Source organism: Triticum aestivum, chromosome 3B (assembly GCF_018294505.1).
Source record: "Triticum aestivum cultivar Chinese Spring chromosome 3B, IWGSC CS RefSeq v2.1, whole genome shotgun sequence".
Classification (NCBI taxonomy): Eukaryota; Viridiplantae; Streptophyta; class Magnoliopsida; order Poales; family Poaceae; genus Triticum; species Triticum aestivum.
The window spans coordinates 601,122,012-601,143,386 of NC_057801.1; positions in this window are offsets into that span (position 1 = coordinate 601,122,012).

The window sequence follows — 21,375 nt, forward strand, 5'->3', positions numbered from 1 at the left end:
GGAAGATCTCTCGGTATGCCATTGAGAATAATTAACCATAATATTATCTAGGAGTTTAGTAGCTTCTCCTAAAGTAATTTCCATAAAAGTACCTCCCGCGGCCTAATCTAAAAGATTTCTAGAAGTAAAATTCAATCCGGCATAATTTTTTTGTATAATCATCCACAAATTCAAATCATGAGTAGGGCAATCTCGTATCATCAATTTCATCCTCTCCCAAGATTGTGCAACATGTTCATGATCAAGTTGCTTAAAATTCATAATATTGTTGCTAAGGGAGATCATCTTAGCGGGAGGAAAATACTTGTAAATAAAAGCATCTTTACACTTATTCCATGAATCAATACTATTTTTAGGCAAAGATGAAAACCAAGTTTTAACACGATCTCAAAGTGAGAACGGAAATAGCTTCAATTTAACAATATCATTATCCACATCTTTCTTCTTTTGCATATCACACAACTCAACGAAATTATTTAGATGGGATGTGGCATCTTCACTAGGAAGGCCGGAAAATTGATCTTTCATAACAAGATTCAGCAAAGCGGCATTAATTTCATAAGATTCCTCACTAGTGCGGGAGCAATCGGAGTACTAATAAAATCATTATTATAAGTATTGGAAAAGTCACATAATTTGGAATTCTCTTGAGCCATCGTGACAAAGCAAGCAATCTAACACACGAGCAAACCAAAAGCAAACGAAAAAGATGAACGGAAGAAGGGCGAAGAAAAGACAAATCTTTTCGAAAATCATTTTAGAAGTGGGGGAGAGGAAAACGAGGGGAAAATGGCAAATAATGTAAAGCAAGAGATGATAGTTTATGGTGGGTACTTGGTAGGCTTGATGTAGACCTTGACTTGGCGTAGATCTCCCCGGCAACGGCGCCAGAAATTCTTCCTGCTACTTCTTGAGCTTGCGTTGGTTTTTCCCTTGAAGAGGAAAGGGTGATGCAGCAAAGTAGAGATAAGTACTTCCCTCAGCTAAGAACTAAGGTATCAATCCAGTAGGAGACAACACACAAATCACCAATACCTACACAAACAATCAAACACTTGCACCCAATGTGATAAAGGGGTTGTCAATCCCTTCAAGGTCACTTGCAAAGGTGAGATCTCATAGAGATAGATAAATAAAACTAAACAAAAGACAAAATATTTTTGGGGTTTTTGGTTTATAGATCTGGAAATAAAAGATCGCAAAATAGTACATCAGAAACTAATATGATGGAAAATAGACCTGGGGGCCATAGGTTTCACTAGAGGCTTCTATCATGATAGCAAATAATACGGTGGGTTAACAAATTACTATCTAGCAATTGATAGAAAGGTCCAAAGTTATGACGATATCCAAGGCAATGATTATGCAATATAGGCATCACGTCCGTGTCAAGTAGACCGACTCCTGCCTGCATCTACTGCTATTACTCCACAGATCGACCTCTATCTAGCATGCATCTAGAGTATTAAGTTCATAAAGAACGGAGTAACGCCTTAAGTAAGATGACATGGTGTAGAGGAATAAACTCAAGCAATATGATGTAAACCCCATCTTTTTATCCTCGATGGCAACAATACGATACGTGCCTCACTACCCCTACTTTGTCACTGTGTGAGGACACCGCAAGATGGAACCCAAAGCTAAGTACCTCTCCCATTGCAAGAAAACCCAATCTAGTCTGCCAAACTAAACCGATAATTCGAAGAGAAATACAAAGATACCAAATCCTGCATAAAAGAATTCAGAGAAGATCAAATAATATTCATAGATAAGCTGATCATAAATCGACAATTCATCGGATCTCAACAAACACACCGCAAAAGAAGATTACATCGGATAGATCTCCAAGAACATCAAGGTGAACATGGTATTGAGAATCAAAGAGAGAGAGAAGAAGGCATCTAGCTACTAGCTATGGACCCGTAGGTCTGAGGTAAACTACTCACGCTTCATCGGAAGGGCAATAGAGTTGATGTAGAAGCCCTCCGTGCTTGAATCCCCCTCCGGCAGGATGCCGGAAAAGCCCCCAAGATGGGATCTCACGGGAATAGAAGGTTGCAGCAGTGGAAAAGTGTTTTTGTGGATGCTTCTGGTGGTTTGGGAATATATGTGAATATATAGGAGCCATAACTAGGTCAGGGGAGTCATGAGGGGCCCACAAGGTAGGGGGCACGCCCTCCACCCTTATCGCCACCTCATGGCTCTTCCGACTTGAACTCGAAGTCTCCTGGGTGTCTTCTGGTCCAAGAAAAATCATCTGAATGTTTTATTCCATTTGGACTCCGTTTGGTATTCCTTTTCTGCGAAGCTCAAAAAATAAGGAAAAAATAGAAACTGGCTCTAGGCTCTAGGTTAATAAGTTAGTCCCAAAAATAATATAAAATAGCATATTAATACATCCAAAACAGATAATATAATAGCACGGAACAATAAAAAATTATAGATACGTTCGAGACATATCACCCCCTTGAAGGTGGTGCTACTGGGCTTGATCCTTGACGGGTCAATTCCCATTTTCCTTACTATATCTTCATAGATCATGTTGAGGTTTCTACCACCGTCCATAAGGACTCTGATAAGGTGGTATCCATCGATAATGGGGTCGAGGAACAAAGTTGTCGATCCTCCATGACGGATAATGGTCGGGTGGTCCTTGCGGTCAAAGGTGGTCGGGGATGCCGACCATGGGTTGAATTTCGGGGCTACAGGCTCTATGGTGTAGACATCCTGAAGCGAACGCTTCCTCTTCTTCTTGGGTATATGAGTGGCATAAATCATGTTCACTGTTTTAACCTCAGGAGGGAATTGCTTCTAGCCTCCATTATTCAACCTGCGAGGTTCCTCGTCGTCCTCACTGCGGTGGCTTTTGCCCCTATCTTTGGTTGTGAGTTTGCCGGCTTGCTTAATAACCCAACAATTACAGTTGGTGTGGTTGGCACGCTTATCTGAGGTGCCATGGATCTGGCAAGGCCTGACCAGGATGACATCTAACTTGGTGGGTCCATCCTGGTTTCCTTTAGATGGCTTCTTCCGCGGTCCCGACTTGGAGTTGTGGAATCCAGCATTTACTGCCGAGTCATCGGCTTCGGGGCCATTCTGTCGGCGCTTATTTTTATTGCGTCTGGGCTTTCCGTTGTCGTCCTAGACTTCTGATGTGCCGGGGTCTTCTGGGTTGGTGCTTCTATGAGCCAACCAGCTATCCTCGCTCGCACAAAAATGAGTCATAAGGGAGGTAAGGGCCGCCATTGTCCTTGTCTTGTCCTGGCCGAGCTGGCGGGCGAGCCATTCGTCTCGGATACCATGCTTGAATGCAGCTATGGCTTCGGCATCTGGGCAATCCACTATCTGATTTTCTTGGTCAAAAACGGATTCCAAAACTGCCGAGCTAACTCGTCGGGCTGCTGGGCCATGTGGCTTAGGTCATCGGCGTCCGGAAGCCAGACATAGGTGCCTTGAAAGTTGGCTCAAAAAGCATCTTTGAGATCTTCCCAGCTCCCTATGGAGTCTTCGGGGAGGTTGTTCAACCAGTGTTGGGCTGGTCCTTTGATCTTTAATGGCAGATATTTGATGGCGTGGAGGTCATATCCTCGAGCCATGTGGATATGGAGAAGAAAGTCTTCAATCCATACAGCTGGGTCTGTAGTTCTATCATATGGCTCAATGTTCACGGGCTTAAACCCCTCTGGGAATTGGTGTTGCATCACCTCATCGGTGAAGCACATAGGGTAGGCTCCACCTCTTATTCGGGCCACGTCGCGTCGAACTTCGGACTCCATCCTGGCCCGACGTTGATCTCGAACTCTATCGTTCCGGTCAAGCCATGCTTGGTATCCGTCTCTTCTATTCGGAGGGTAATCTATTGGTCCGTCGATGGATCTTGACTGGCCCGCTCTAGAGGTCGTGCCGAAGATCATATTGGTATGTTGGTTGTGCCACCTCTCTGCCTTTATGGCGAGGAGGGGCAGGTGGGTATTCAGCCTCACCAGCCGGCCTGTCCCTTCCTCGAGGGGGGCGGTCAGGCTGGTCGCCTTGAATTCGTTTGGGTGGTACGGGCTCGAGAGCCTCGTCATCGAAATGTGGCAACAACTTCCTCTTTGGTTAAGCTTTGTGTTGCTGCTCGTAGCCGTACCCCTCTTCGACTTCAAGGACCTTTGTCCATCTGTCGTTGAGGGTATCCAATTGGCTTTGAGCTACTGCGGCTTCTTCTAGAGGCTATGAGCGGGTCTTCTAGGACTATGAAGTCTTCAGCTCCAAGGCTGGCCCCCTCCTCGGAAAGAGGGAGGTAATTACTGTCCTTGGAGTCGTTGAGGTCCTCGGGGTCGACTTCATCCTCATGCTCCTCCAAACCGTCCGCCTGCCGATCGAGGGCGGGGTCGCCGAGGTTTCCGATGTTGTCTGGGGTGTGCTTCTCCCCGGTATCTGTATGGGTTTCCCTGCTTCTTCGTCCCTTGGACCTATGGCGCTGTCATTGGAGTTTAGGCGGCTCCTCGCCCGGCTTGTTATTGTGTCTGGGGAAGCCGTTCCCGGTGTTGGCTCCGTCGCCGCTGTCCTTCGGGTGTCCACCATGTACACATCGTAGGTCGAGGTGGCCATCCATCGGCCGGTGGCAGGGGTGTTGGTGTGGACTAGTGTAAGGGCATATTTATCCCCTAGTGGTTTTGGTGGTTGATGACAATGCTTTTGCGGACTAATCGTGTGCGTTAAGCTCTTTCAGAGAATCATCCATTGGCACGAGACAATTTCCTCCCCTCGGTGTTTTATTCAAGACGGTGTAGCTCCTTCGTTTCGTTTTTGGTGGACTAGTTTCGTAGGAGTCACCGTACTATTAAGAGGGGATCCGCTTTGGTATGACTAGGGTGGAATCAACACGTACACATCCTTATCACACCCGTCGTCTTCCTTTCGCAACTTCTCTTCCGTACCTGCTTCGCCCTGTGCCAGCGGTAGTACCGCGGTCTCCAGCGGTAGTACCGCCGAAGCCCTCCAGCGGTAGTACCGCTCCACGAAGCGGTAGTACCACTCTCAGTGGTAGTACCGCTCCGTAGAGCGGTAGTACCGCTCGCGGGCTTCAGTCGTAGTACCGCAGCTGTACCGCGCTACTGCCGCCTCGATTCGAGACGGTGTCTTCTCGTGTCGGGTTTTGCGGCACTAAAAGCGGTAGTAGAAGCAGTAGTACCGCGCCGAGCGGTAGTACCGCTCCTACTCCCGCGGTAGTACCGCTCTGGGGCTAGTGGCCTGACTTCCTCGCCAGCACGGTAGTACCGCTGGGTAGGAAGCGGTAGTACCACTCTCAGCGGTAGTACCGCTCTCAGCGGTAGTACCGCTCTCAGTGGTAGTACCGCCCTTCCCTAGCGGTAGTACCGCTCTGTGCGGGGCTGCTCAGTGGGGTAATGGTTGGAATTGTTCCCCCACTATATAAAGGTGTCTTCTTCCTCCAAGTTGACCTACCTCTTTCCCCCAAAGCTCCATTGTTGCTGAAAGCTCCATTTTCGCCCGATCTCTCTCCCTAGCCAATCAAACTTGTTGATTTGCTTGGGATTGGTTGAGAAGGCCCAGATCTACACTTCCACCAAGAGAAATTTGATTCCCCCCACTTATCCCTTACGGATCTTGTTACTCTTGGGTGTTGAGCACCCTAGACGGTTGAGGTCACCTCGAAGCCATACTCCATTTTGGTGAAGCTTCGTGGTGTTGTTGTTGTTGTTGGGAGCCTCCGATTGTTGTGGAGATTGCCCCAACCTTGCTTGTAAAGGTTCGGTCGCCACCTTCAAGGGCACCAATAGTGGAATCACAGCATCTCGCATTGTGTGAGGGCATGAGGAGAATACGAAGGCCCTAGTGGCTTCTTGGGGAGCATTGTGCCTCCACACCGCTCTAACGGAGACGTACTTCCCCTTAAAAGGAAGGAACTCCGGTAACACATCCTCGTCTCCACCGGCTCCACTCTTGGTTATTTCATGCCTTTACTTTTGCAAGCCTACATGTCTTACATCCTTTGCTTGCTTGTGTGCTAGTTGTTATTGCATCATATAGGTTGCTCACCTAGTTGCACATCTAGACAACCTATTTTGTTGCAAAGTTTAATTTGGTAAAGAAAATCTTAAAAATTGTTAGTTGCCTATTCACCCCCCCCCTCTAGTCAACCATATCGATCCTTTCAATTGGTATCAGAGCCTCGTCTCTTTATAAGGACTTTACCGTCCACGGAGTATGGTTGATGTCGTAGATGAGGTGGGAGAGCACTCCGGTGCGAATCCGATCTCATCTACGGGAGATGGGGGTAACTCGATCTCACGTGAGGAATTCAATGTTGCTTTGGAAACATTGAAAACCTCCATGACGACCGAGGTCAAGGACATGTTTAAGGAATTCCTAGAAGGACTTAAACAATCTACCTCGCCGATGAAAGTGGGTGATCCCACCAACAAGGTGACGGATGCTCCCTCCGACAAGGGGGAAGCTAACATTGATAAGAGTCCTTCTATTAGTGGTAGAAATGGTATCGGCATCTTTGCCCATGTGGAACCCCCGGTTTATGGAGGGCCAATCCCCTCCACTCATTTGAATCATGCCGGTCCTCCTCCTAAATATGAGAAACATGAAGATTTTGATTCTTGGGTCTATCGCTTTAAGCGTCATTTGAAACATGTGAACACTAACCTTTGGAGAATCATTGAAGAAGGTTTTTATCCTCATGACCCAAGCAACTTCACCCCTCGAGAAGCCGTGGACAATCAATTCAATGAGAGTGCTCTCTTCATCATCCAAGATGCAATCCTTCCCGAAGATCTCCCTCATCTTCGACCCCATGTCATGGCTAAAGAAGCATGGAAATGTGTCGAGGGTCTCTATCGTGGAAGTGCTAGCATTCAACGCTCCAACTATGAAGTGGTGCAAGATGAAGCCGATGAGTTTGCAATGAAAGAAGATGAAGAACCTCGTGAGCTCTTTCGAAGAGTGACCAAACTCGCGGTCGCACTTCGAGATCATGGAAGCAAGGACACGGATGACAATTGGATCAAGCGGAAGTTCCTCAAGGCCATGATGCCCTACAACAAGGCCATGTCCTCCGTCATTCGTCAACGACCGGACTTCCACTCCATGACCTCAAGTGAAGTGTTGGATGAGTTCGTTGCAATGAGCATCTTGGACAAGACCGCCGACAATGCGGTGCTCCGTTCTCAAAGAGCAAAGAAGCCTAACCTTGCTTTGAAGGCCAAGGTTACTATGGAAGAAGAGGAAGAAGTGGAAGATGAGGAAAGCAACCCCGAAGACACCAAGTTTGACTACCATGAGCACATGGCCCTTGCTTCAAGACAATTTTGGAGCAAGAAGAGTTCAAGACCCAACTTCAACAAGAACAACTCAAGTGGCGTCAAGGGCAAGCAACGAGTTAGAACTTGCTTCAACTGTGGCAATGTGAGCCATTTCGTTGCGGATTGTCCTTACGAGAAGCGGGAAGACAATGGTGGCAAGTTCATTCGAAAAGACAAAGCCAAGTCCTTCCCCAACAAGAACAACTTCGCCAAGAAGACTCCCACTCGTGGGTTGGTGGTTCAAGAAGAATACCAAGAGGATGACGATGATGATGAAAATGAAGAAGCAATGGCCATGGCGTCCGTTGCCATTGCTACTACTCCCCGGGTGTCTCTCTTCGAATCACCCAACGAAAACATCACCGCTAGATGCCTCATGGCTAAAGCTTCAAACAAGGTAACCCCCAACATCACAACCACCATCATTACTAATCCCTCCTTGGAGGATTGCATTGATGGACATGTTGAGTCTAATGAGGAAGTGAATGAATTTGAGTCTTTTATGAGTAAGCTCAAGGGAAAGTCCAAGAAGCACTTTGTTGCTCTCTTGGAACAACTTGGTGAGGCCAATGACATGATCGAGGCTCACGAAGAAACCATCTCCAAGATGGAAGGTCATAGTCGTGACTATGCCGATGAGATATCGGATCTCTCTAATGCTCTTGAGGAAGAGCGTGTGCATCGTTTGACTCTTGAGGAGTCACACAATGATGACCATGCTAAGTTAAAGAAAGATCTTGATCATGCTCTTGTCATGTCTCGTGTGCTAACCTCCGAGAAGGCTAAACTTGGGGTTGATCATGCTAGACTCAAAGAGGAGTTTGAGATACTTGACAAGGCCCACAAGGTCTTGAAGGGTACTCATGCTAGCCTCAAAGAGTCTCATGCTCAACTCCAAGTTAAGCTAATCAAGGAAAAGGCCACCTTTCCTCATATGGTATTAATTGATAATGCATGTGCTACTAACCCATGTTGTGAGCATGTGCATCTTGTGGAGGAAAATGCCAAGTTGAAGGATCAACTTGAGAAAGGCCTTGTGTCTTGCATTCAAGGTGAGAAAAACCTCAACGACCTTTTGAGCAATCAAAAGGAAGTTGTGGCCAAAGAAGGAATTGGGTTTGCACCCAAGTCCAAGAGCAAGAAGAAGAAGAACAACAAGACCAATCGTCCTCCTCCTCTCAAACAAACGTTTGTGAAAGAGGGAGAGGGTGCTCCTAAGAAGAAGAAGGAGAAAGTGAAGGAGTTGATGTCCAAAAGGGCAAAAGCATTTCCTCAAACAAAGCCGGCGACTTTAACCCGTCATATGTGTTGTGCCGTGCTAGTGATGGACATGTTTATGCTAGATTTGTTGGTTCTTCTTATGAGTACATTGAATGGTCTATTTGGGTTCCCAAGACCCTTGTTACTAACATCAAAGGACCCATTACTAAATGGGTACCTAAAACCAAGCATTGATCTCGTGTAGGTGTTTGCTTCCGGTGGGGGATCATGGTTGCTCGATAGTGGAGCAACAAATCATATGACCGGGAGCAAGGACTTGGTGGTGGACGTGCAAGAGATTCCATCTATGCCCACCAATGTCGAGTGGGGTGATGCATCACATTCTAAGGTATTGGGTCTCGGCAAGGTTGTCATTTCTCATGATCTAACGATCGAGAAAGTCATGCTTGTTGAGTCCCTTGCATTCAATTTACTTTCCGTTCGTCAACTTGCACTCATGGGCTTTGCTACATTCTTTGATATTGATACCGTGGCCCTCTTGTGGAGCAAGACTCTTAAAGTAGCCTTTGTTGGGCATGTCGAGAACGGTCTCTATGTGATTAACTTTTCGGAGCGACCCACTAAGACCGCGACATGCCTAATGGCTAAAGTTGACGTGGGATGGCTTTGGCATCGCCGTTTATCCCACGTCAATATGAGATCTTTGCAAAGTCTTCTCAAGGGGGACCATGTTCGTGGACTAACAAATGTTAGTTTTGCCAAAGATCGTGCTTGCAGTGCTTGTATCGAAGGAAAGCTTCATGAAAAGGCTCACCCTCCTTCAACCATCATCTACTCGAAGAGACCCTTGGAGCTCCTTCACATGGATCTCTTCGGGCCTCCATCTTTTGATAGTCATGGAGGGAGAAAGTATTGTTTGGTGATTGTGGATGATTATTCAAGGTACACTTGGGTATACTTCTTCAAGAGGAAGAGTGAGACTCAACAAACCGTCATCGACTTTGCAAATGAAGCTCAACGTCAACATGATGCAAAGATCTTGACAATAAGAAGTGACAACGGCACCGAGTTCAAGAACTACACCTTGGATGAGTTTCTTAGTGATGAGGGGATCAAGCATCAATATTCTGCACCATATACCCCTCAACAAAATGGTGTTGCGGAGAGGAAGAACCGGACGTTGATGGATGCGGCAAGGACCATGATGGCGGAGTTCAAGTCTCCGTACAACTTTTGGGCCGAAGCCATCAACACCGCATGTCATGCATCCAATCGGCTCTATCTTCGCAAAGGCTTGAACAAGACTCCTTATGAGATACTCACCGGCAACAAGCCCAACCTCAAGTACTTCCGGGTGTTCGGTTGTAAGTGTTTCATTCTCAAGAAAGGTGTTCGTTTGTCTAAATTTGAGGCTAGAGCTCATGAGGGCATATTTGTTGGTTATGCTACAAACTCTCATGCTTACCGTGTCCTCAACAAGTCCACCGGACTCATTGAGGAGACGTGTAACATGGAGTTTGACGAAAATAACGGCTCCCAAGTGGAGCAAAGTGGTACTTGTGATGTAGGTGATGAAATTCCTCCCCAAGCCATAAGAAGAATGGGTATTGGTCAAATTCTACCCATTGAGGAACCCCTTGTGGCCGAAGGAGAAGGACAATGCTCTACTCAAGTAGAGCCATCACCTCATCAAGACCCACACGCTTCCGAAGAACAAAGTGAAGGCCCTCAATCTTGTGAACAAGACCAAGGGCAAGATTAACCTCAAGATGGTGGTGAACCTCTAAATGATGCCCAAGGTCAAGTTCTCCCCCTCGAGCAAGTTCAAGATCAAGAGCAAGCTCAAGCTCAAGAGCAAGCTCAAGATCAAGAACAAGCTCAAGACGGCGCTCAAGATGATCAAGTCAACCCTCCTCCCTCCACATCCGAGGAGGAATTAGAGCGTCGTGCCGTGAAGATTGCTTCCAAGCTCACCACTCAAGGCCATCTCATGGAAAATGTGGTTGGAAGCCTAAGAAAGGGGGTAAGCACTCGTAGACAATTAGCAAACTATTGTGAACATCACGCGTTTGTCTCTTGTGTTGAACCCCAAAAGGTCTATGAGGCGCTCGAAGACTCCGATTGGCTCAATGCCATGCATGAAGAACTCAACAACTTCGAGTACAACAAAGTATGGAGATTGGTGCCAAGGCCATCGGGGGACCACAATGTCATTGGAACCAAGTGGATCTTCAAGAACAAGCAAGATGCTCATGGGAACATCGTTCGCAACAAGGCAAGATTGGTAGCACAAGGCTACTCCCAAGTCGAGGGTATCGACTACGGTGAAACCTTTGCTCCCGTTGCTCGTCTTGAATCCATACGTTTGTTGATTGCCTATGCTTCTCATCACAACTTTAAGTTGCAACAAATGGATGTGAAAAGTGCTTTTCTTAATGGTCCTATTAATGAGTTGGTTTATGTCAAGCAACCCCCCGGGTTCGAGGACCCCTACTTCCCGGATCATGTGTATCAACTCGATAAGGCACTCTATGGCCTTAAACAAGCCCCACGTGCGTGGTATGACCACCTTACCGAGTTGCTACAAGATCGTGGATTTGAAGTAGGACAAATCGATCCCACTCTTTTTACTAAGAAGGTCAACGGGGAGTTGTTTGTATGCCAACTATATGTTGATGATATTATCTTTGGTTCTCCTAACAAAGCTTTCAATGAGGAATTTGCCGCTCTCATGACCTCCAAGTTTAAGATGTCTTCGATGGGAGAGTTGAAGTTCTTCCTTGGTTTTGACATCAAACAAAGAAGAGAAGGAACCTTCATCAACCAAGCCAAATACACTCAAGACATGCTTAAAAGATTCAAGCTAAGTGATGTCAAGCCGGCTTCTACACCAATGCCTACCAAGTGCCAACTTGACATCGATCCCAATGGTAAAGCGGTGGATCAAAAGGTATATCGCTCCATGATTGGCTCCTTGCTTTACCTTTGTGCATCTAGACCGGATATCATGTTGAGTGTGGGGATGTGTGCACGTTTTCAAGCCGCACCAAAGGAAAGTCACTTTGTGGCGGTCAAGCGAATCTTTCGATATTTGGCTCATACCCCAAACTTTGGCTTATGGTACCCAAGAGGAGCAAACTTCAAGCTTGAAGGTTTCACGGATTCCGATTGGGCGGGAGACAAAGTGGATAGGAAGTCCACTTCCGGAGGGTGCCAATTTCTTGGTTGCTCTTTGGTAAGTTGGTCTTCCAAGAAGCAAAGTTGTGTGTCTCTCTCGTCCACCGAAGCGGAGTATGTGGCGGCCGGTAGTTGTTGTGCTCAACTCCTATGGATGAGGCAAACTTTAAAGGAGTACGGTGTCATTTGTGACAAAGTGCCTCTTTGGTGTGATAATGAAAGTGCCATCAAGATTTCTCTCAACCCGGTGCAACACTTCAAGACGAAGCACATTGAGATTCGGTATCACTTCATCCGGGATCACATTAGGCGAGGGGAGATCGAGCTCAAGTATGTCAACACTCATGATAACCTTGCAGATATTTTCACGAAGCCCTTGGATGAAGCAAGATTTCACGAGTTAAGGCATGAGCTAAATATCATTGATTTGAGCAATGTGACTTGAACCCGTGCACCCCCCACCACACTCAACTTGTTGTCTAGTTTAGGTGTAGGCATGGACATAGGGGGAGTGGTGTTCTCTCAATGAACTCTCCCTCCCCCCATTATGCATAAAATGATCAACTCTTTCACATTAGCCATTTTTGATGGTACTTGTGCTTCAAAGACGAGTTTTGGTCATGGGCCCAAGGATAATTCTTCGTGGTGCCATACCAATTGACTCAAACATAGGTGGCTCCGGTCACCGCCCTCTCTTGAGTGAGGCCAGAGCACACTCTTCTTTCGTTTGGTTGCTTTGAAGGAGTGGGCTCCGGTTCGTTCGTCGTGTGTGTGTTGTCTTGTTGGTCTTTTTTCTTGTCTTTGCCTTCCCGTTTTTCTCGGTGTGGTTGAGTTTTTAGTCTAGAAGCATTTTTTTGGTTGCTGGCAGTACTACCGCCCCCAGCGCGGTACTACCGCTGAGAGGCGCAGGCGGGGGTTATATCGGGGGCAGGGGGAGTTTCTTCTCCCCCATACCCATTCGCACGCCCCCTCGCCTGTTCCTCTCTCTCTAGCAACCGGCGCCGCGGGAGGGCTCCAGCGGATCTCCCTCTCCGGGACATTCCTCTCCATTCCCTTCGGTGGAGACGATCCCCACCTTGTCCTCTTGCCATGGATGCCGGTATTGCCCCCGTTCTCTCATTCTTTTTGTCTAGATTTCCAATCTAGCATCTTAGGGGCAGTAGCAGTTGCATCTCTAGATTTTTGGCCAAATCTAGGCTTGAGTAGGATGGAGAATGCTTCTAGGCAGTTTAGATTGATGTTTGGTTGGAGTATTTTTGAATTTGGTAGGACGGTAGTGCCGGATCTGTCCACGGTAGTAGGAAACGGCTGTTTCCCCGTCTCGAGCGGTACTACCGCCCTCTCCAGGGTGGTACTACCGCTTGGAGCGGTACTACCGCTCCCTGTGGAGCGGTACTACTGCTCGGGGTGGTACTACCGCTCCCTACCAACTTCCACTGTACTTCTACCTTTCAGTGATCTTTTTGCTCGTGTTTTGTGCCTTATGCTCGTGCTTTCTGGTTGTTTGCATATTCTTGTGTGTGGTTCCAGGTGATGAGGTCCCTGAGCATCAGGATCGTCATGTCAATCCCGGACGTGCCACGTCCAAGCGCTACCGCACCACCGAGCCTGCCGGAGGATCTTCAAGTGCTCCTCCTCCACCTCCACCTCCACCTCAACCTCAACTCCAGAAGAAGTCTGGGGTCAAGCCAAAGCCCGGCAAAACAGTGCTAGAAATGCCGCCAAAGGAGTTCTGGGCAAGGCGCCGCCGCAACCCGTATGAAGCTGAACAAGATCCCACTTTGGTCAACCGTCCGTTCTGGAACAGGTTCCATTTTGCCATCTTCTTCGATGTTCTCAAAGCCAAGAAGAATTTCTATGTCAACGTGCACTCCATCGACATCGACCATATGGAGCAAGATCCTGACTACTTTGGTGAAGCTCTTCAGATGTGCACCCAACTGAACATTCTTGGGATCATGAAATTCAACAAGGACTTTGATGCTGATATGGTGGCCCAATTCTATGCCACGGTTCACCTTGGGACTGATGAGGATAGGACACTCACCTGGATGACCAATGGCAAGTTGCTTTCCGTCAAGTGGAAAGCGTTCATGCAGTTGATTGGGGTGCAAGATCTTGGTCTTGAGTCTCCTGTTGGCTTTCGCCCTCACGCCCGCGCCCATTGCACTCACAAGCAAGCTCTCTGGCCATACTGCACTCTGAAGGATCAACCAGGAGACAAAGAAGGAAACCTATGAGCTGCCTGCCTATCTGGATATCCTTCACCGCATCTTCAGAGAGACTCTTTTCCCTCGCATTGGGAATCTGGACCAGGTTCACTCTTATCTCGTGGACATGCTTCTTTTCTGCCAGCGTGAGAAGGAAAATCCCACCAGAGAGTCTTTGGATATCTCTCATGTTATGTGGTCTGAGCTGCTGTCTGCTATCTCCGAGCGCAAGTGCCCGATCTATGGTCCATTCATCATGCTGCTCATTCAGAAGGCATGGGATCATGTATATCCTAAGGTGCCACTGGAGTCTGGAGAGTTGATCTCTCATGATGTCAAGCGTCTGAGAAAGAAGGATAACTGGGGCACTCAGGCCCCTAAGACTGGAGTTCCTTCGTCTGCTGCTGCCATGGAGACAGAGGAGGAGCCTGCAGCTGATGATGATGAGGATGATAACTACATGCCTTCTGAGGCAGAGCCCTCTTGGGCTAAGAAGCTCAAGTCTAAGATGAAGAAGTTGTTCTGCATGGAGGCTCATGGTCAGTACATGACTCATGTGGCTGAGAAGAAGGCTCGAGGTCGTCACAAGGAGCTCATGCGTCAGTTGGGTGCTACAGTCAAGAGTGGATCTGAGGACCAGCTTACTGAGGAGGAGGAGTGGATTCAGCAGCACTGCCCGTGGACCGATTCTGAGGCCGAGCACTTCCAGACTGACGACGGTGGTGCCGATGATTCCGCTGGGCTCTGATGCGTGTGTCCCTCATTTGCTCTCACCTGGAGCCATAGCAACACTCCCTCTCCTTTTTGGTGTCTCGATGCCAAAGGGGGAGAGAGTTTAGGGATTTGCGAGTTGTGTCTTTCGTCTCTTTCGTGTCTTGTTCGTGTTTTCCTCGCATTTGCTTTGGTTGGTTTGTCTGTGAGACCTAAGTTCGAGTGAGACTTAAGTTCGAGTCATATGGTGTGAGACATATGCTACCTTATCTTTCCAGTATCATTATCTATGTCACTATCTAGCTTATGAGTTGCGTGCTTTTCTTGTTATATCATCTATGCTGCTCTCATACACCATGCTTAGATTGTTGGTCTCTAAAATGTAGGGGGAGCCTTGATCCTAGTATGTGTGCTGTGCAGTCCAAAGCACTTATCTAAATAGCACACATCTAGGGGGAGCCCATCTACATGTTAGGACCGTGGGGTTTGTATGCTTACTCTATATCGTGTTTATGCAAATCCTGTATTGTCATCAATCCACCAAAAAGGGGGAGATTGTAAGGGCATATTTATCCCCTAGTGGTTTTGGTGATTGATGACAATGCTTTTGCGGACTAATCGTGTGCGTTAAGTTCTTTCAGAGAATCATCCATTGGCACGAGACGATTTCCTCCCCTCGGTGTTTTATTCAAGACGGTGTAGCTCCTGCGTTTCGTTGTTGGTGGACTAGTTTCGTAGGAGTCACCGTACTATTAAGAGGGGATCCGCTTTGGTAAGACTAGGGTGGAATCAACACGTACACATCCTTATCACACCCGTCGTCTTCCCTTCGCATCTTTGGAGCTGCACTTCTCTTCCGTACCTGCTTCGCCCTGTGCCAGTGGTAGTACCGCGATCTCCAGCGGTAGTACCGCCGAAGCCCTCCAGCGGTAGTACCGCTCCACGAAGCGGTAGTACCGCTCTCAGCGGTAGTACCGCTCCGTAGAGCGGTAGTACCGCTCGTGGGCTTCGGCCGTAGTACCGCAGCTGTACCGCGCTACTGCCGCCTCGATTCGAGACGGTGTTTTCTCGTGTCGGGTTTTGTAGCACTAAAAGCGATAGTAGAAGCGGTAGTACCGCGCCGAGCGGTAGTACCGCTCCTACTCCCACGGTAGTACCGCTCTGGGGCCAGTGGCCTGACTTCCTCGCCAGCACGGTAGTACCGCTGGGTAGGAAGCGGTAGTACCGCTCTCAGCGGTAGTACCGCCCTTCCCTAGCGGTAGTACCGCTCTGTGCGGGGCTGCTCAGTGGGGTAACGGTTGGAATTGTTCCCCCACTATATAAAGGTGTCTTCTTCCTCCAAGTTGACCTACCTCTTTCCCCCAAAGCTCCATTGTTGCTCAAAGCTCCATTTTCGCCCGATCTCTCTCCCTAGCCAATCAAACTTGTTGATTTGCTCGGGATTGGTTGAGAAGGCCCAGATCTACACTTCCACCAAGAGAAATTTGATTGCCCCCACTTATCCCTTGCGGATCTTGTTACTCTTGGGTGTTGAGCACCCTAGACGGTTGAGGTCACCTCGAAGCCATACTCCATTGTGGTGAAGCTTCGTGGTGTTGTTGTTGTTGTTGGGAGCCTCCGATTGTTGTGGAGATTGCCCCAACCTTGCTTGTAAAGGTTCGGTCGCCGCCTTCAAGGGCACCAATAGTGGAATCACGGCATCTCGCATTGTGTGAGGGCATGAGGAGAATACGGTGGCCCTAGTGGCTTCTTCGGGAGCATTGTGCCTCCACACCGCTCTAACGGAGACGTACTTCCCCTTAAAAGGAAGGAACTCCGGTAACACATCCTCGTCTCCACCGGCTCCACTCTTGGTTATTTCGTGCCTTTACTTTTGCAAGCCTACTTGTTGTTACATCCCTTGCTTGCTTGTGTACTAGTTGTTATTGCATCATATAGGTTGCTCACCTAGTTGCACATCTAGACAACCTATTTTGTTGCAAAGTTTAATTTGGTAAAGAAAAGCTTAAAAATTGTTAGTTGCCTATTCACCCCCCCCTCTAGTCAACCATATCGATCCTTTCAACTAGTGGTTCAATGTCGTCGTCCATGTCCTCGGCCTCCTCAGAGGTGTAGTCCAGCATATCGGGTAAGTCTTCGATAGTGGCTACTAAGTGGGTGGTGGGTGGGACATAAAATTCCCTATGATCCATCTCATGAACCGAAGATAGGTCATCTAGGATGCTCATCTCTTGGATCCAATCTAGCGCCTCGTTTATCAGAGCGAGGCTACTCGGGTCAATGTGTGGGATTCCTTCAGAGTAGACTTCTGGAGTGCTAGTAGGTGGTGGGGGGTCTAGTGATATGGGCTCTTGCTCTTGGGATGCCGAACTGGTGCCCGAGCTCGGGGCTGGACCAGTGGTCATGCAGGAGAGTTCGGCCAGGACTGTCCCCTGGTTTACGGGTACCAGGGCGGCATTAAGGCTCGAAGCCTAACACGGGGGAGTGAGCGCGGCCAGAGCTAACTCTGGGCCTTCAGGGGCAGCTGCATCTGTGTTCAAATCCTGGTGCACGTTGATGGCCGATTTGATGATCGGGCCGAGGGTGGATTCGGGAGTCCCAGGCAAAGCTGAGAAGCCCATGAAGATTACATCACCCGAGCATCGACGACATAGTCCAGATTACCGAACCTGATGCGATGCTCGAGGGCGAAGTTGTCAACCGAGTCAAGGCGACCGGTCGAATCGGCATGCAGAACAATGCTGCCGAACGCAAACAGTTGACCGGGGACGAAGATGTCTCTGGAGTTGATGCCATCTCCGATGATTAGGCGAGCCATCGATCCTTCGGCGATGCGACAGTGGAACTCTCAATGAAAGCACCAATGTTGGTGTCAAAACTGGCAGATCTTGGGTAGGGGGTCCCGAACTATGGACCTTGGATTGATGGGGAACAGTAGACGTGGGACACGATGTTTACCTAGGTTCGGGCCCTCTCTAATAGGTACAACCCTACGTCCTACTTGATTATATTGCTTGTGTATAAGAGGGTTACAGAGTATATCTACCACGAGATCAGATGAACTAAACCCTAACTAGTAGGATGGTGATTGTTCTTCTAGACCCTATGGACTAAACCCTTTAGTTTAAAAATACACCTGGAGTACTAGAGTTTACATATAGTCGGTTAAACTGAGGGGAACACCGGATCTTCCATCTTGACTTGGAGCACACATCAAGGCAGAAAGGTCTTCGGACCAGACACAGTACGACCCAACAATCCGGCCCATGAGAAATAGGCGGGCCACCCGAGGACCCCTTAGTCCAGGACTCCCTCGCCAGGGCTTCCACGTCTCCCTCCTCTGGTCCCCTGCCACCACTCTTGTAACGCCCCGAGACCGACGCTTCAGAAGACTTCCATATTTTCGTGATCAACTGTATGTTTCATTTATGCTTGCTCTTTTATTTTTGCATTGCATCACGTCATCATGCAACCCTTTTTAAAACTCAACTAATAAATTGCATAGATGGTTGATCTATTTAAATCGAGGGAAGGGTGACTTCTCTTTATAACATATCTTCCCAATATTAGGGAGCTATATTTAAATATTTCATTAATTTGGAATTCACCATAACACACTTGCAAAATATTCCAATGCCTTTGTTATCTTAACTCTTGGTCTCCAACCTTGCCATATATTCTTTCTTCATCTATCGAAGCTCCACAAAAATTCTCAACATTTTTGGACCTTCCCAACCCTCACTTCCTATTCAAACCATTTGAATTTAAATCAAATGAGTTTGAATTTAAACTTCCATTCATGCCCACTTCTATTTTACCTGGATCAATCTCATTTTTATGAGTCCAGGAAAATTATCCCCATGCGCAAATCCTTTCCCTAACCCTCTCTTTCTTTTTCTCCTCTATTTCTTTTCTGCTAAAGAATATGTGTGTGTGTGAGAGAGAGAAGAGAGCCCAGCCAGTCCAGCTAGGCCCAACCATCTCCACAGCCCATCTAATCCCTATAACCCTAGCCCGATCGAATCCCCCTCTCGCTCCCTTGCCCGATCCCTCCAGCGCCGCCAGGAGCCCGATCCCCATCTCCCTCCACTAGATGCCTTCTCTCCCTCTCGATCTCCCACGCGCGCCGTCCTCCTTCCTCTTCTGCACCGGCGCCGTCCATCCCCGTAGCCCGCTGCATCGCCCGAAGCCGCCCTGCATCTCGCCTCCTCTGTCTGCTTCCCCTGCTTCGAGCAGCAGCTCGGGAACGAGCAACCCCGCCGGCCTGCCAGGCCACCGGGGCTCCCTCCACCGTCGAGCAGCCCAGCAGTTGAGCCCTGCACCTCCCCCGCCTTGGATCCGGTCATCCCCGCGCCTAGTCCCTCTGCTGCTCCTCTGCTTCGCGCCTGCAGTCGTTGTCCTCCACGCCCGCAGGAGCGCCAATGCCACCAGGACGCCGTCCCGCGCCCAAGCTCCTCCGCCTTCCTTCGCGCCTCCATGCGGTTTCTCTCGCCGTACCTCTCCGAGCAGGAGCCGCCTCCCCTGCTGCGCGCCAAGGCCGACGCCGACCACTTAGTCCTTCACCGCCCTGCTACCGCTGCAGTCCATCCGCGCATCTTCTGCGCGTCTGTGACCTTCTGTCGTCGTCCCCATCGACCCAAGCGCGCCCCATACGTGGCCTCAGCCTCGAGCTGTTGTCACGGTGCCTACCCTGAATAGGAGCAATTTTGGATCGCCAAGTCCCCTTCGGTTTCATCAAGACCCTCATGTACGACTACAGCCGGTGATGCGTCAAGTACCTCTAGCGAAGACCCGAACGTCTACGACCTGTGTACCGCTACCCTTGCCGTGTACAACTACCGTCGACCCCAAGTTACTCGGATTCGTCAAGTTCCTATCCAAAATGAACGTGTACCACTACCATCGCCGTGTACCACTGTGCCCAAGTTCCACTACAAGATGTACCACTACCGTTGCCGAAGACCGTCAAGTGTACAACTACCACCGCCGTTGATTCGACAAGACAACGTGTACCACTACTTCCACGATGTCCCGTGAATGCCTACTTCCTCTACACCACTCCAAACTCGAACTGCTCCAAAAAGGCACGCTTCAAAGGTATAGCCTCGACACGACCGACGTGGACCGAATGCATGTGTTGTATGAGATGTACCGTTTGCACCGTGTCCGAATTGTCACTCGTTTCCATGCCACTAACCCATGGGAACCCGGTAGTCGGGAGCACCCCACCATCTCTAGCATGTTCCGCACATCCGCACGCTTCCTTTTGCACCGCTATCTCCATGAGCTACCGGAACCGATATGTTGCCGTGGCATCATTTTCGGATTCGTCGCCGTGGCACCCTTTTCCTTCTGCCATAGCGACAAATGCCTCGTATCATGCTCATGTCAACATTTTTATAAAATTGCATAAAACTTGCATATGTCATCCGCATCATGATAACAACAATTAAAATGTTTAAAATTGTTGGTGCATTAAATTGCTAAATAACATGGGGATTTTCCGGAATTGTTGTTTGTGTTTCCGGCCTCATTTAAACTTGCCTAAATAGTTAGTTTAATTATGCTTCACCTCTTGCCATGCTAACCAACATTTAATCTTGTCTTGTTCATAACCGAGAGAGAAACTAAATAATTGATGTGGTGTTTCGTCAATATGCAATAAACTGGACATGCATCATACTTGTTTGTGCATCATGACATGTTTATGCTTTTGTGTTTACCATGTTGTTTGCTTCTTTCCGGTTTGCTTCTCTCGTTAGCTTTGGTTTCGTTCCGGAGTTGTGAGGATTCGTTCGACTACGTCCGTTTGTCTTCTTCATGGACTCGTACTTCTTCCTTGCGGGATCTCAGGCAAGATGACAGCTACCCTGGATCTCACTACTATCATTGCTATGCTAGTTGCTTCATTCTATTGCTATGCTGCGCTTCCTATCACTTGTTCCTTAAGCCTCCCAAATTGCCATGAACCTCTAACCTTTGACACCCTTCCTAGCAAACCGTTGTTTGGCTATGTTACCGCTTTGCTCAGCCCCTCTTATAGCGTTGTTAGTTGCAGGTGAAGTTGAAGATTGCTCCATGGTGGACAGGGTTATGTTGGGATATCACAATATCTCTTATATTATTAATGCATCTATATACTTGGTAAAGGGTGGAAGGCTCGGCCTTATGCCTGGTGTTTTGTTCCACTCTTGCCGCCCTATTTTCCGTCATATCGGTATTATGTTCCCGGATTTTGCGTTCCTTACGCGGTCGGGTGATTTATGGGACCCCCTTGACAGTTCACTTCGAATAAAACTCCTCCAGCAAGGCCCAACCTTGGTTTTACCATTTGCCTCACCACCACCTATTTTTCCTCTGGGAGTCGCTCTCTCGAGGGTCATCTTTATTTAGCCCCCCCGGGCCAATGCTTGTCTAAGTGTTGGTCTGAACTAGAGTCCTTTGCAGCGCCCCCTCAGGGAAACTTGAGGTCTGGTTTTAGTTGTACGGAGTGCTCATCCGGTGTTGCCCTGAGAACGAGATATGTGCAGCTCCTATCGGGATGTCGGCGCATCGGGCGGCTTTGCTGGTCTTGTTTTACCATTGTTGAAATGTCTTGTAAACCGGGATTCCGAGACTGATCGGGTCTTCCCGGGAGAAGGTATATCCTTCGTTCATCGCGAGAGCTTATTATGGGCTAAGTTGGGACACCCCTGCAGGGTATTATCTTTCGAAAGCCGTGCCCGCGGTTATGTGGCAGA